This window comes from Microcaecilia unicolor, chromosome 7 (genome assembly GCF_901765095.1).
Source record: "Microcaecilia unicolor chromosome 7, aMicUni1.1, whole genome shotgun sequence".
Lineage (NCBI taxonomy): Eukaryota > Metazoa > Chordata > Amphibia > Gymnophiona > Siphonopidae > Microcaecilia > Microcaecilia unicolor.
In genome coordinates, this window is record NC_044037.1 from 223,703,423 (window position 1) to 223,720,241 (window position 16,819).

At 50.5% G+C, this 16,819-nt stretch overlaps 1 protein-coding gene across 1 annotated transcript in view; it reads left to right on the top strand.

Annotated features, from left to right (window-relative positions):
* The first annotated feature begins 7,817 nt into the window (after window positions 1-7,817).
* WIPF1 (WAS/WASL interacting protein family member 1) overlaps window positions 7,818-16,819 on the top strand; it is a 137,459-nt gene continuing 128,457 nt past the window's right edge. The window contains 1 exon segment of the mRNA XM_030210023.1: window positions 7,818-7,979. The gene's annotated coding sequence lies outside the window, so the exon portion shown is untranslated.

Sequence of the window (16,819 nt, forward strand, 5' to 3'; positions counted from 1 at the left end):
TTAATTCGGGAGAATGGATTGTGCATGTACATTTGCATTTTCAAATGTACAAAAGCTGTTTTACATAGATCCACTATTTATGCAAACACTTTATACACATGTACCTAACAGGCAGTTTTCAAAGAGAAACTGGCTAAGTAGTGTACTTTTGAAAATTAACGAAAATGTATGTGCAAGCATATATTGGAACAATACAGGTTACTCAAAATTGCCCCCATCTTGCATTTCTCTTAAAACAATCTCAGATTATAAACTCTGTCAGGAAGGAGCGTTGTAACTATGTACACTGCCTCGAACACTGCTATATTAGAAAATACTGAATATAGTCAGAGGCCGATATTCAGCCACTGGATAACCAGTTACATCTGGCATTTTCAAAATATCTGGTTAAAGTTAACTGGACAATGTTATTCAGTTAACTTTAGGACATGTGGGGCATAATTGAATGCGGCGCCCAAGTTTTCCTGAGGGCGTCCCTGCAGGATGGCCCCGTGAAGGGGCGGGGAAACCGCTATTATCGAAACAAGATGGACGTCCATCTTTCGTTTTGATAATACGGTCGGGGACGCCCAAATCTCAACATTTAGGTCGACAGAGATGGTTAACCTAAATGTTGAGATGGTCGATCTTAGAGATGGTCGTCCCTGGTTTTCGGCGCTTCTTACTCTGAATTCTGTGCAGATTGGTTTATTCCATAGCACTTTCGATTGGATTATCTGTATTTGCCAATTTGAAGACCCCTTAAGAAGGCCTTTCGGCCGAAACATGGACCGTGTAGGGTCCCAATAAATTATTTCTGGCTGTTAACATCTGTGACTTCAGTCTGGTCCTTCTGGATATCTTCCGCTTGACTTGTTGTTTCCTTTCGGTGATAATGGAAACCGAGGACACCCATCTCAAAAATGACCAAATCCAAGGCATTTGGTCATGGGAGGAGCCAGCATTCGTAGTGCACTGGTCCCCCTCACATGCCAGGACACCAACCGGGCACCCTAGGGGGCACTGCAGTGGACTTCACAAATTGCTCCCAGGTGCATACCTCCCTTACCTTAGGTGCTGAGCCCCCCAACCCCCCAAAACCCACTCCCCACAACTGTACACTACTATCATAGTCCTAAGGGGTGAAGAGGGGCACCTACATGTGGGTACAGGGGGTTTCGGGCGGGTTTTGAAGGGCTCACATTTACCAGCACAAGTGTAACAGGTGGGGGGGTGGGCCTGGGTCCGCCTGCCTGAAGTGCACTACACCCACTAAAACTGCTCCAGAGACCTGCATACTGCTGTCATGGAGCTTGGTATGACATTTGAGGCTGGCATAGAGGCTGGCAAAAAATTAAAAAAAAATTTTTTAGGGTGGGAGGGGGTTGGTGACCACTGGGGGAGTAAGGGGAGGTCATCCCTAATTCCCTCCGGTGGTCATCTGGTCAGTTTGGGCACCTTTTTGAGGCTTGGTCGTGAAAAAAATGGACCAAGTAAAGTTGACCAAATGCTCGTCAGGGATGCCCTTTTTTCCATTATTGGCCGAGGACGCCCATCTAATAAGCACACCCCAGTCCCACCTTCACTACACCTCCGACACGCCCCCGTGAACTTTGGTTGTCCCTGTGACAGACTGCACTTGAGGGCGCCCAAAATCAGCTTTCGATTATGCCGATTTGGGCGACCCTGAGAGAAGGACGCCCATCTCCCGATTTGTGTCGGAAGATGGGCGCCCTTCTCTTTCGAAAATGCCCCTGATATTTTTGCAACCAGACAACAGATTATGGTTAACCTGTTAGCAGTAAATATCGGCACTATTGGGTTAACTTTTAGCCACACCCACGGCACTGGCCTTCACCCTTCCTTTATCAGTTAAATTCACAGAGATGTCAAGTTACCCAGTTCCAGGCTGGAGATTTTTGGACTGCCCTGGTCATAGGCGGTCGGTGGCCAAACTGTTTGGGGAGGCTAAAGGGGGCGGGGTTAGGGGTGGGGCTTAAATCCATAATTGTCTGATAACACAGAAAAAAAAATAAAAGTCACAATACCTTTTATTAAATTTAGATATTAGATATGTATCATATGTCAAAGAATAAAGTGGTTGCTCAAAGCATATACTAACCACAATCGCTCAACTGCAAAACACTATGCACAACTTTGTGCAAAAACACACTCAGAACCTTACTGTACCATAAATATTACACTGGGCAGAACCTAATACACCAATATACCACCCACACGGAAAATGCAGACCATCAACAATATGAAACAAGGGATCATAATATCACAATTCTCATATAGAGCCACAAAACACCCTAATTCATGTTTAATGTGGGATAAAATGCCATAAATAAGTAAATAAATTTAAACTTTTAATGTTGAGCACCTAATTCTCAAAGTGGACATATTCCAAACACTGCCCTCCCCTCCATCCACCCATGTCCAGCAACCCTCCTCTCCCCCCTGCCCTCCCCTCCATCCACCTATGTCCAGCAAACCTTCCTCTCCCTTCCCCTACATCCACCCATGTCCAGCAACCCTCCTCTCCCCTCCCCTCCATCCATCCTTGTCCAGCCAGCAACTCTCCTCTCTCCTGCCCCTCCCTCCATCCACCCATGTCGAGCCAATAACTCTTCTCTCCCCTGCCCTCCCCTCCATCCTCCCATGTCCAGCAACCCTCCTCTCCCCCCCTGCCATCCCCTCCATCCAGCAATGTTAACTTCCAGCCCCCCCAATTCCCGATCCCCCACTCGTCCATCCCGTCTGCCCTCAGCTCCCCCCTAACCCTCGTTTGCTTCCTGCCGCTGCCCTACCTTTAAATATTGTATTTTTCTTCCAGTCACGGCGCCATTATTAAAAGCAGAAGCAGGCTCGGCTCCAGCCTTCCCTCGCATGGCTCCGCCTTCGCGCAAACAGGAAATATGTCAGAAGAGGGCGGAGCCATGCGAGGGAAGGCTGGAGCCGAGCCTGCTTCTGCTTTTAATAATGGCACCGCGACTGGAAGAAAAATGCAATATTTAAAGGTAGGGCAGCGGCAAGAAGCAAACGAGGGCTAGGGGGGAGCTGAGGGCAGACGGGATGGACGACCTGGGGAGCGGGGAAGCCTGCAGCTCATCGCGGGGTGGGGGCAGCAGGCGAAGAAGGTCACAGTTGGGCTGGGGAGGCTTAGCCTCCCCAAGCCTCTTATATGGGGCGCCTATGGCCCTGGTGTTGAACTTACATCCCAAAGCAGCATGGAGTTTGTAGTGCCTGAACCTGCCCATTGAAATCAGTGCTGCAAGACCAATAATGCACCAGGATAGGGTGGTCAGAAATCCAGAACTGTTCCAAAATCTCTGGAACTGGGTAAATTGCCATCTCTGTACATCATACCATGAGTTGATGAGTTGTCTGGTACAATCAGCAGCCCAGAAAACCTTTTGAAAAAAATGATTTATCTGGTTAATTCCGTGAATTATCAACTTTCCAATTACTATATCACCTGGATATCAGCTTTGCAAATAATGTATATGATTATGTCAGTATAGTTGCATGGGTTGCAAAAACATAAATAACAATGGAAAATTAGGTTTTTATGCATATACAATCACTCAATAGCATATTTCAATGTGTCCTCATGATATAACAGTTTCCGGATGCTGGTTAATAGAGAGGTAACCTGGATCACTTCTTAACATCTGCAATTTTATCAAACAGTAACAGGATCTTGAAAAAATACAACTTTCTGTATGATAAAATAAATAACAGTATCCACATCCTCAAGCTGTCAGGAGCTGTTAAAAGTCCTTAAAGTACATATGACGAGTATATTTCTCCCGTTAATCAGACTCTCTATTATATGGCATATAACTCTAAAGGCCATGCAACTCATCCTCACCTGACTGCCTGTCCAGAGCCTTGAGGGGACATTGTTTTTCTTGTATAATTCAGTAGTCATGCTCCAATATTAACACGAAAATATTTCATAATTCTTTTAGCCACTTCCCTCAATCAGAGTAAACATTATAAAGCTGTTGATGCAGTTTTCTAAGAATTTCAACAGGTGGCAGCAGAATACAAAAACAATGTGAACAGAATCTAAGAACAATAATGTAACACAAAACTATTGTTATGACAAGACACTCCCCACCTGTAAGATACTACTGTTTTAAGAACATAAAAATAGCCATACTGGGTCAGACCAATGGTCCATCTAGCCCAGTCTCCTGCTTCCAACATTGGCCAATCCAGGTCACAAGTACCTGGCAGAAACCCAATTAGTAGCAACGTTCACTACTACCAATCATGCCAGGGCAAGCAGTGACTCCTCCCCCATGTCCATCTCAATAACAGACTATGGACTTTTCCTCCAATAACTTGTCCAAACCTTTTTTAAGTCAAAACAAACAACCAACAGGTCAGGGTAAAAAAAAACCCCACAAAAAACCCAAAGCACATATAGTCCAAAATCAATACAGAAGAGTAGGGACGGACCAAAGAATTTCGTCAGCCAATGGTAGGATGAAGTAATTTTATTCAGCACCAGATAGGTATATGACCCGACATACATGGTGCTTTAACAATTCTAAGCCCTCTCAGTATCATTTTAGCTCTGCAATAATTGATCAAGCCGATAAAATGGGCATCACTGCAAACAATGTCTTTTTTGAGGCATGTGACCTCAATCCTCTGGTTAAGTCGTCCTCTGTATAACATAGTAACATAGTAGATGACGGCAGAAAAAGACCTGCACGGTCCATCCAGTCTGCCCAACAAGATAAACTCATATGTGCCACTTTTTGTGTATACCTTACTTTGATTTGTACCTGGCTTTTTCAGGGCACAGACCGTGTAAGTCTGCCCAGCACTATCCCCGCCTCCCACCACTGGCTCTGGCACAAACCGTATAAGTCTGCCCAGCACTATCCCCGCCTCCCAACCACCAGCCCCGCCTCCCACCACCGGCTCGGGTACAAACCGTATAAGTCTGCCCAGCACTATCCACGCCTCCCAACCACCAGCCACCAGCCCCGCCTCCCAATCTCAGCTAAGCTCCTGAGGATCCAAACAGTATGATTTGAACCAGCCACCCCTGGATAACAAGACCAGTGCTCTAACCACTTGGCCACAAAGACTCTTCCATGGGAACAGGCATTTGTAGAAGGCTGCCCCACTGCTCTGCTGAGATGTCTGTGGCGTCTAGTAAGATTATTGGCACCCAGATGTCCCCAATGGCTTATTTTTGTGTTTTTCCCTTGGACGTTTTTTGTTTGAAAATGGCCCTTAAAGAAAGACGCACTGAGTACAAAAACATCTAAAATACGGTAATTTTTGATAAATGTTTTTCTGGTTTGAAAATGACCACGTTTGGCACTGGAGGTTTGGACATATTTTGCATAACATCCAAAATCAGATTTGGACGTCATATGGAAAATGACCTCTATATCTTTATTTTCTATATTTCTCCTCTGATTTCTACATTTTTTCTTGTTATTCATATCATTCTCAGCATTTCCTCTAGATCTGTTGTCATCTTTTTTTTTTTTGCTTATGTTATAGGTTCCACTTCTTTTGTTTTCCCTTTTTCCTGAGTTTTCCTTTATCCTATCTATATTCTTTATTCTCATCTCCCTCCCCTCATGCTTGTCTCCCACCCTTACTTCCCCAACCCCTTTCCACCAAATTACTCTTTTTTTCTTCTTTTTCCAAAGGCGGTGGCAGCGATTCCCAGCCCCTTCTCTCTACTGTGGCCCACCTCCGAGGATACAGGAAGTTACATCAGAAAGGCCTGCTGCAGTAGAGAGAAGGGGCCAGGTCCGGCGGCAGGGCAGTCTCTGGGGATTGCTGCCGCCACCTTTGGAAAAACAAGAAAAGGTAAACTGGTGGAAAGGGGTTGGGGAAGTAAGAGCAGGAGATGATGCCACCTCAGAAGAGTGCCGCCTGAGGCCCCCGTCTCAGGTGGCCTAATGGTGGGGCTGCCCCGCCCCAATCTTACTGACTCTAATAACATCATGGCAATAGAACAAAAGGGAAATAAGGGGGGACCCCTACATCTGAATCTTCAGAGTGATTGCAGAAAACTTTCTAGCTTGACTCTTTCATACAGAGACTCCGGAGGCATGAGCTGGAAGGCTGCTCTGCGTTCCTGAGCCTCTTGGAAAACCATAGGAGGATTTATTTCTCTCTCTTTCTTAGGGGCTGATTTTCAAAGCCTGGGCATCAAAGCCCTCAGCACAAACCCCATAGTGCAACAACAGCGCAAAAAACTACCTAACCGATGCTCAAAGCAAATGACAAATTTTATGCACATATAATTTGTGCTATTAAACCAAAAACAAGAGAAGAAATGTATCTGGTGCATGCACACAAAAGTTTTCCAGTATGCATGGCTTTTGTGCACATGCCCACACAAAATGGGAAGTGCAAGCACACATCGGCACTGTTCTGTGCCTTAAATTTGAGCTTGTTAAAAATTTGCAATTAAATTTTTCAAAGGCTCATATTTAACTGCAGAAAAACAGGCACTGGTGTGTGCTTTCAGTTTTGCTTTTGCTCAGACACTAACACTCACACTCATATGTTTCTATCAGCATTTAGAAGCTACACAGGCTTCCTCCTCAGTAGCATAGCCAGCCCTGCAATTCTGGGGGTGGACAGGGGGGCAATGCATTCCTCTCCCCCTCCCCCCAGCATGCTAACCATACTTTTGTTGCCAGGGATACTGAAACCCCGCCAGCCAAATAAATACAGTGCCACTGTTCCCCTCCTCCTCGCACTACTTCCTTCCTGCTCTGAGCATTAGGCCAGCTCCACTCTGGCTGTCAGTCTCTGACTTGGAAGCCAATGCAGAAAGCTGCAGCAAGCCTAGCTGCAGGGTTGTACATGTGTGTTAATGACTGAATAATACACAGAGGGGTTCGAGCATTGATGCCAATTCACAATGAAGACATGGCTGCAGATTGAATTACAATGTATGGTAATAAGGTAATTAAATATACCTCAGCAGGCAGAGAAGGGACTAGTGGCTTTTGCAGTTCGACAACCAGAGAAAAATTTTCTCCAGGTCTGGGGCAGCACAGTAGGGTTGGTGGAATTTAATGCCAGGTTTTAAGATTTAACTGACAGTTTTTGTCTTCTACGATCAGAAGTACCTGCAATTTTAAAAGGCTGATGGGAGGTTAACAGAAATAAAAATATCAGTACACATCGGCCCCTAGCCTTCTGCACATATATATCTGCCTTGCAAAAGTTTTATGTGCTAGAAATTTTTGTGAGGCTCCTATTTATGCACAGAAGAACAAGGCCAATGTGTGCAGGCACTTCCGATTTTGCCCTGCAGGTGCACAAGCGGCTGTGCTTACTCCAAAACTAGGTTCCCTCCAGTTTGCATGCAAATTCTGCGCACATTAAATTTGCATAGATATAGCTTTCTGCATGCCATAGAATTAGGCTCGCGGTTGAAGCTGACATCCGCGCACGGTAAATCGCTCGTGGTTACTTGAAAACTCCCATCCTCCTGAGAACTGCAGCATTTCGAGGAGGGGGGAGGAGACATTTCGGACGTGGACTGCGTTGTCTTAGGGTTTAGGTGTTTGTTGCAGTTTTCTGCATCGGCTGCCACTGGTTTTCAGCATGAACGTGGCTAGCCTTCTCCCTCTTTTCCCCCATCTCTTCCCTGGTGTCTCTGGTCTGTGATGAAGGAAACCCCTCATTAAAATGACACAGTGTCTGACCTCCACCCCAGCACGTGGCATTCAGAAAGGAGAGGAGCAAAACAAAAGGCGTCAGCCCCCGCAAGAAAGGAAACTTCCAACCTTCTGCCAGAAGAGCAGCAGCATCTGACGGCCACATGTGGGAAGTGCCGCGTCACATGGTGCCGGGTGCCCGGATGCTCGGCCAGCCTGAACTTTTCCTGCCCGCTATAAATAGTTTTGCAGCAGAAATGCCTTAAAGCAGCCGGGAAAGACGAACACTCGGTCCCCGGGGATGTGAAGAAAGCGAACCTAGAAGAAGCCGGCCAGGTCAGACAGTCCATTTCTGCAAAGGGTGGGGGGAGGAAGACGATGCTGTCGACCCCGGGTGGTTTCTGCTGCTGCCGTGCGTGGGTGGGGCTTGAAAGTCTGGAGAAACAAGAGTTGAGGCGTCAGATTTTGGGATGGGAGAAATCTGTAGCGCAGGGGTGGGGGGCGGTTGTGGCAGGCCTGGCAGCATCGCTCTCTTTCCGCCCCACAAACTTTGCTACCTGATGGAAAACTTTTGCTGTGCAAATCGCCCGCCCTCCTGACCACTGCTGCTGCATTTGCAAAGGGGTGGAGGAGGGGGGGAGTCATTTCGACATGTACTTTTCTTGGAGTTTGGGCATTCATCTGGTTGTCCGTGTTCTCCCTGGCAGGCAGCGAGGGGCTTGTTTTGGGTACTGCCTGCTACGTCCACGTCCTTGTTAAGAGACTGAAAACAAACTCATATGTGTCTGAACTTAAGACATGAGAGCCCACAGGAACTCTCTTCCTCTGGAGGGGGAGGGGTGGGGTGGGCAGGACTGCGGAATTTCCTGACATCCCCCCCCCCCTTTTTTTTTTGTTCGATCAATTACAGTAAACGGGCACCAAAAGCTCTGCACCGGCTGTTAGTTTCAGACTCTGCATCGGTCCCTATTGAAACAGGTGGGAAATCAGGAGACGAAAGGCAAATTTTGGTTCCAAACAAGGCAACTTTATTGCTAGCAAGTGAACAGCACCGAGTAGCCTCGGGACACTGTGTGTCATAAATCATCTGACGCTTACATTTATACTTCCCTACTGGGCCTGCGCATTTGGCCCCTTACACGTCATACCTGTCATGCGCAGTAAACATTTGTAGTTCTTACAGTACAAAATTGTAGTCCCAGTACGTACACACGTCATAACACTGAAATGATACTGGCAAGAAAAACGAAACTTAGCAGCTTATTCTGTACACACACAATGCTCCTTTCTAGCACAGGAGATAAGGTGCGGCTCAGGAATGCAGGGGGGTGTCAGCACCCTCCAAGGTCGCCTATTCAGATGGCGTTGCTACGTGCAAGCTGGTCTTGTATAGGCCTTGCAAACTACTGTTACAAGCTATATATCTAATAGCCCTGCATTCTGTCTGTACATTAGTAAACAGCAAACTTCTTTTACTGTTAGTAAACAGTAAAACTGGATAAGGCACAAATGTCCAGTGCAGTAATAAGGTGTGGCCAAACAGCCAAAAGCAGAGGTAGAGTGCATAAGTAAAAGTCCATCAGTAGGTACAAAACATGAGGTTGTCCTGTTACTCAGTAGTATTCAGGTAGTACCGGCGTTCCACTCCTTCATTCCCCCCTTTTGATACTTGAACATCCATTCTGGTGGAGAGTATCACCTCCATGAACCCTGAAACGGAAAGAAAGGACAAGGATAGTTAGCGAGGGAGGCAACAAGCGAGCCCTAAGCCCTTGCGCAGCCGTAGGTTGCTTCGCCGGGGTTGAGACGGAGGGCCCCTAGTGGAATCCCCCCCCCTTTGTAGCCGGTCTTTTGCTGGCACAAGGGTGATGGCCCCTTGAGTGACTCAGGGGGTTCAAAGTGCACATCAGCCACAAGGTGCTTCATCGTCAGCTTCATCAGACTGGGGAATGGGGGAGTACATCTGGAGAGCCATAAGTTGGGCAGCAGCACGGCGGTCAGCGATGCTTTCCATGGTGGAGCGGAGACACCTGAAAACTAAGGGGAGAGACAAAGGTATTATTAGGCAGGACAGCAAAAACAGGCCACCCATGACGAGGAGGCCTTGCAGGCTCCCGGAGGTTGGGAGCCAGCTGGTGAGGGAGGAAGTCCAATCCCACGCACTGTTCCAGGTCTGGACGGGGACGTGGGCTAGTTTGACCATCCGGTCAGTTATTTCTCTGATGACATGGCTCTGGTCATCAATCTGTAAGCAGCAATTACTGAGGTTAAACTTGCCACACACCCCGCCCTCCTGGGCTAAGAGGTAGTCAAGAGCCAAGCGATTTTGGTAGACGGCGGTAATGAGCTTAGTGTTCTGTCGAGCTAGGATATTGAGGGCCAGGGCCGAATCGTTAGTGAGGATTTCGAGTACGGCCTGTAGGCGAATAATGCGATTTAGCATATAGATAGGGGTACGGTACCCCCATGTACCATCTTCAGCCCACGTGGCCGGTCCATAGTAATGAATGATGCGTTCAGGCGGCCACTCATTGTCTTTCCAGTCTCCAATTTGGACCTTGGGCTTGACGGGTGGGAAAGACCGTCGTCGTCGGGTAGGATTATCAGGCCCCTTTTCCACGTAAAGGGGGATACCCAAAGTTTCGCCGACTTGTATGGGCAGAAGGAAAAAACTAGGGCGGACAGTGCCCAAGAGACAGGTACCATACCAGCGGGCCGGGAGCTGTTCGTAGGCCCTGCGGCCGCAGATATAGTAGTAGCCCGCCGGGGCTACCCACTTGAGGGAAGCGTTCCCTCCGTAGGTCCATGTCATGTTCAAGGTGGGTTCTGTCCAGATAGGCTCCGGGGCGGGCAGGTTGTCCGTTTGCCACCAGGTCGTCCGGCTGCCATTATAGTGAAGAACCCCCGTACAGGCAGAGTCTCCCACTGGTACAGAGTAACGCTTCGATGGCGCTCGACTAGCGCAGAGGGTACCTATGATATTTGTTCTCAGGGCCCATTCGTACGGCTTCGGCCGTTGGGGAAAGGTAATGTTAGTGGTGTTGAGTGCATCCCATGTGTGTTGTCGGATCTCTCTCGCTTCCCAGGGCCATTGTTCACCCATGTCGGTGCCTCCACAGACGAAACAGTTGGCAATTCCGAGGGAGAGGGCGATGTTTTCAGCCAAATTGAGGAACATATTTCGGGCTTCTGGGGAGATGGGGAATTTAGTCTCGGTCTGCTCAGCACGAGCAATTTCATCAAATACGTCTTGGTAGCCGACAACAGTAGTCTGGTAGTGCGTAGGAGGCTTCGTTTCGAGACTCTGATATATGGTAATATATGTCAACGGATCCATTCCTCCGCCGTCAATGCCGAGGCCCCACGTTCCTCTCCAGGGCATGTCGTGTCCTCGGATGGGCCAGTCTAGGGACACATAGTTACCAGAACCTCGACGAAATTCACCTAGGCCGGCGCATCCGGCATATCCTCCTCCCGTATAAGCACATACTCGGTCCCAGCCGGAGGCTCGAGTGTCGCCGGCGCATGGGAGCCACACCCACGGGGAGCAGCATCTCATGTCTGGACTGAAGGGGCAGACATACTTGTGGTCCTTAACGTATGCCTCTCGCCAACTCTGGCTACCACACTTGCGAGACCAAGGGTGCTTGTCCATGGCGGCACAGACGTCGAAGGTGAGGGTTGCCACAGTTTGGATGCCACCGACAAGGATACGAGTGGAATTAATGTAATATAGGATGCCATCTCCCTCGACTCCCGGAGGTCCGGCCACATACGCAGGGAGTCCTACGCTGAGGGTGACATTGTAGTATCTTGGTTTGGTAGGGCTGTGGCAGATAGTGAGATTTCCTTGGAGGCATCTGTGGAACTGTTGGAGGCCATTCGGAGTGATGAGGGCGCAGGTCGGGAGAAACTGGCAACCGCCTTCCGGGGGCTGCGTCTGGTGAATGAGGGTAGTGACTAGGTGATATCCTCCCTCTATACGGTGGCGCACGAGGCGCAAACATTCAGTACAGTTCTGGCTCAAGGGGTAAGAGCTCGGGACTGAGCAAAGGAGGAGTAGTAGGCTAAGCATCATATATGCGGTGGAAGGTATCCGAGCCTTTGCAGCAAGAAGATGATAAGGCCTACGATTATGGCTGCGATAAAGAGAGAGCCAAAAACGCAGTGGGTCCAGAAACTGAGTTCCTGTCGCTGGGCAGGCATGAATCTGGTGGTTCACGTCTTTCTTAGAGTCAGCCGTAATGGAGCGTCAGGATGTTGGTGCGCAGTCCAACGCTTCAGGGTGCTGCTAGTGGGAGCAGCAGGCTTCAATCGGGTCCAATGTATCCACACTGGGCTTCCTGCAATTTTAACAGCGGTGGAGGTCGTTAGGAGAACAAGGGAGGGCCCCTTCCATTTTGGCTTTAGGCAGTCAGATTCATCCCACTCTTTTACCCATACCTCGTCTCCCACCCTGAACCTGTGCGTCGGATTGGTGAGGACCAAGGGAGCTACTCTTTCAGTGTACTGCTGGATGTCTTGCACTACCTGGTGTAAGGCTCTCATCTGTTTTACTAAGGAACTCTCACCCTGTATCTGCAAGGAGTCGGGAAAGGAGGGTAGTGGTGGTGGCCTAGCGTACATCATCTCGTAAGGAGTAAGGCCTGTAGCCTTGGGGGTACACCTAAGATGCAGCAAGGCCAGTGGAAGCAGGTCGGGCCACTTGGCTTTTGCTTCTTGGCATAGCTTGGCAAGCTGGTTCTTCAGGGATCGGTTAGCCCTCTCCACTACTCCACTGCTTTGGGGTCTCCAGGCACAATGCAACTTCCAATCGAGGCCCAGTCTGGTACTGAGCTGTTGTGTTACTTCACTAGCGAAGGCGGGGCCGTTGTCAGAATTTATTTGCTTGGGGAGGCCGTATCTGGGTAGGATTTGATGAAGCAGTAGGGAGGTGACTTCTTTAGCCATTTCCGTTCTAGTGGGCTGGGCTTCAATCCATCCGGTGTAGGTACACACGGCGACGAGGATGGCTTTGTAGCCGCGCGCCGGGGGCATGTGTGTGAAGTCAATCTGGCACACGTGGAAAGGGCTGGTTCCTCGGAGAACATGTCCTGGCATAGGGCCGGGCCCCGTTCGAGGGTTGTTCCGGGCACAAGTCGCGCAGCGGCTGGAAGCGTTTTTGGTCCACAGGGATAGTTTGTTGATGTAGTAGGTCTTCTCCAGTAAGCGCCCCAGAGCGTCCCTTCCCAGGTGTGTGCGGTCGTGAGCCTCCTTGGCCACCGTCCAGGCCAAGGCTTCGGGTATCCATATGCGCCCATCCTGTAGTATCCACCAGCCATTGCGTGACTGTAGACCCTCTTGTTGGGCCCATTCCGTTTCTTGGGGGGTGTAGATAGGGGTCTCCGTAGGGAGCTGGACGACGAGTACGGGGTCAGAAGGGTGAGAGGAGTAGGGGAGCTGACTTGCCCTTTTTGCAGCGTCGTCTGCCCGCTGATTTCCCCGGGCGATAGGGTCCGTTCTTCCAGTGTGGGCCCTGCAGTGCATCACAGCCACCTTCTTCGGCTTCCATACCGACTCGAGTAATTGGCAGATCTCAGCGGCATTTGCAAGTCCTTTCCCTTCAGCTGTCAGGAATCCCCTCTCCTTGTACAAGGCTCCGTGCACCTGGAGGGTGAGGAAAGCGTATTTGGAGTCGGTGTAAATGTTGACAACTTTCCCTTCAGCCCACAGGAGGGCTCTGGTGAGGGCGATCAGCTCCGCTTTCTGGGCTGATGTTCCGGGTGTCAGAGCCATAGCCTCGATCACATGGTCCTCAGACACCACCGCATAGCCAGCTCTTCGAATTCCCTCTATCACCTGGCTGCTTCCATCGGTAAAAAGGGTGATGCCCCCTTGCCAGGGTTGATCCTTCAGGTCAGGTCTGCTCGAGTGCACAGTGGCCATTACCTCTTCACAGTCGTGGAGTGGTGGTTCAGGGGCCGGAAGGAGGGTGGCAGGATTGAGGTTGGTCGTGTCCAGGATCCGCACCTCCGGATTTTCGCACAGGAGGGCTTGGTATTTGACCAATCGGGAGTTGGTCATCCATCTGGGTCCGTGGCTCTCGAGTAGGCCGCGGATGGTGTGGGGTGTGGTCACAAAAAGTGTTTGGCCGAACGTGAGTTTATTGGCCTCGTGTATCAGGAGACAAGCAGCCGCGATGCTTCGTAGGCAGCCCGGCCATCCTCGTGCCACGTTGTCCATGCTCTTGGAGAGGTATGCTACAGGGCGTTGCCAGGTACCGACCAGTTGGGTGAGGACTCCAAGTGCCAATCCCTTCTTTTCGTCGATGAACAAGTAGAACGGCTTAGTCACATCTGGCAGTCCGAGCGCTGGTGGGCCCACAAGGGCCTCCTTGAGGTCCTGAAGGGCTTTCAGTTCGTGTTTCTCCCACTGGAGATTTTGGCCCTCGAGTTCAGGTCCTTTCAGTTTGGCGTACAAACTGTGGGTCAGGATGGCAAAATTGATGATCCAAATGCGGCAATATCCAGCGGCTCCGAGGAGTGCCCGGAGTTCCTTCTTATTTGCAGGAGTGGGTTGGTTGCGGATGGCTTGGGTTCGGGGGATACCGAGCCTTCGGGTTCCTTCTCGGAGGCGAAACCCCAGATACTCGACTTCGATTTCGCATATCTGTGCCTTCTTGCGACTGGCCCGGTACCCCTGGGCTTCCAGGGTCTTCAAGAGGTAAAAAGTGGCTTCTGCACAGCCCGCGTACGTTTCACGGGCCACCAACAGGTCATCCACGTATTGGACGACCGGCCCATACTCGTCCTGATACGTCTTCAGGTCCTGGGCGAGTTGGTCGCCGAAGAGGGTGGGGGAGTTCTTGAACCCCTGGGGAAGACGGGTCCATGTATATTGCTGCTTGGTTCCCGTCTGCAAGTCTTCCCACGTGAAGGCAAACAACTTTTGGCTGTCGACAGCAAGAGGGATGGAAAAGAAGGCGTCCTTCAAATCAATGACACTGTACCACTTGGTCTGAGATGGCACTTGGGCTAGGATGGAGTATGGATTTGGTACGAGGGCAACTATGTCGGCTACCTGGTTGTTGACTTTCCTCAGGTCCTGGACGGGTCTGTACTCGGATGTTCCTGGTTTCTTAACGGGCAACAATGGGGTGTTCCATGCGGATCTGATTGGTTTAAGGACTCCCTGTTGAAGGAGTTTCTGTAGATGTGTGTGCATACTATGCCGGGCTGCATAGGGGATGTGGTATTGTCCTTGGTTAACAACTTGAGCATTCGGTTTGAGCTCAATCCAGATGGGGATAGCGTTTACGGCCATTCCGCCGGGGTTCAATTCCGCCCATACATCAGGCACTTCATCCATTATGGCCCGCCTCTGCTGGGCGAAAGGGGTGTTCTGGTCGTAACGGCAGTCGCCGGGTCCCACAGTTGGGGGAGCGTGTAGTCTCCATTCTTCTCTTACTGGACAGATAAGTGTTACTGGCCGATCTTCAAAGCGAGCTTCCACTTCACCCGTAGTCTTGAACTTCAGGGTGGCCTGGAGCTTACAGAGTAGGTCTCGACCAATCAAGGGGACCGGGCATCCAGGGATGTGTATGAACTGATGGGACACCATCGTCCCTCCGATCTGGACTTGGCGCTCTTTGAGGAGGGGGGCCGCAAGGGATTTCCCGGAGGCTCCCACAATTGGTATAGTTTCTTTCGTGGCTGGGGCTATGGCAGTGGTGATAACAGATCGCTGGGCCCCCGTGTCTAGTAAGGCCTTCATAGATTCTGTCCCCACCCGAATTTCCACCAGAGGGTCAGTGGGGACTTTGCCCTCCCGGTTTCTTCATGCTGTGCCGTCTCGGGTAGCGTCCACAGCCATCTGCCATTCCCTCCGGTCATCCCGTCCTCTCTCTCTTCGGCCCCTTCCACGGCCTCGCCTAGGGGCCCCCGTGCGGTCGCCGGTCTCCTCCTCTCTCTGCCGGTCCCATGATTCCTCTTCTCTCGGGTTGTCCCGTATCTCCTCTGGACAATCAGCCCACCAGTGTCCTTCTTGTCGGCAATTTGCACACTGGTTACGCCCTATGGGGGACCGCGTTCCTCTTGTTCTCCTGCCCCTCCCCTTTGGTCTAGACCTCATTCGTTCTTCCAGCACCGTGGCCAACACATCTGCCTTCTCCCGCATCCGTCTGGTCGATTCCTTCCGGGCCTCCACCTTCTCCTCCTGGTCGCGATATCCGAATACGCGATCAGCTATAGCTTTCAGTTGGCTGAGGCTCATCCCTTCGAACCCCTCTGTTCTCTGTAGCTTTCTTCGTATATCCGGTGCCGACTGGCTAACAAAACTCATAACCACGGTTGGGAGGTTCTTAGGGTCCTCGGGATTTATCGGGCTGTGCCTCCTGAAGGCTTCCATAAGTCGTTCAAGGAAGTCCCCTGGGCTCTCGTCCTTTTGTTGAACCACACTGTGGATTTTTCCCATGTTGGTAACCTTCTGCTTCCCCTTCTTTAAGGCGGCCAGGTACGCCTGCTGGTATCGGCGGATAAAGGTTTGGCCTTCGGCGGTTCGGTAGTCCCACGTAGGGGCAGCGATGGGCGCCTCCGTTTCTAGTAGGTTCTGTAAATTGGCATGAGCCGGATTCGCATCCCGGATGGCTTGCTCCATATTTTGTTGTAAAAGGCGGCGTTCTTCAGAGGTCAGGATGTGGGCGCTCAACTGCCTAAGGTCTGCCCAAGTTGGATTATAACTGTATATAATACCTTCCACCAGCTCTATCAGCTGCTCGGGTTTCTGGTCGTAGGACGGCCCATGGAATTTCCAGTTATACAAATCGGCACTTGAGAAGGGAACGTGGCTATAGACGGTTGATTCGATGGGCTGGCCCCCCCCTTCCGCCGGGTTAGGGGTATAGGTGGTGGACTGTCGAACTGGGAATAAGTGGGAGGTTCCCTCTTTTCGGCTGGACGGAAGGGCCTGTTGCGGACTCGATTGGGGGAACCGAGTAATGTTCTTCACCACCCGCTTACTCTTCCGTGTGATTGCGGGGCCAGGTGACTCAGGTGAGGCTGGGCGGGACGTCTCCCCGGCATCCGACTCTGACCCGGAAGTCCCGGCATCAGCGGGGCCTTCTGCTAGGCCCGTAAGGTCAGGGTACATAGGAGCATAGGGCGGTGGCGCGATGTCGTCTTCGTATGCTTCCGCCGTAG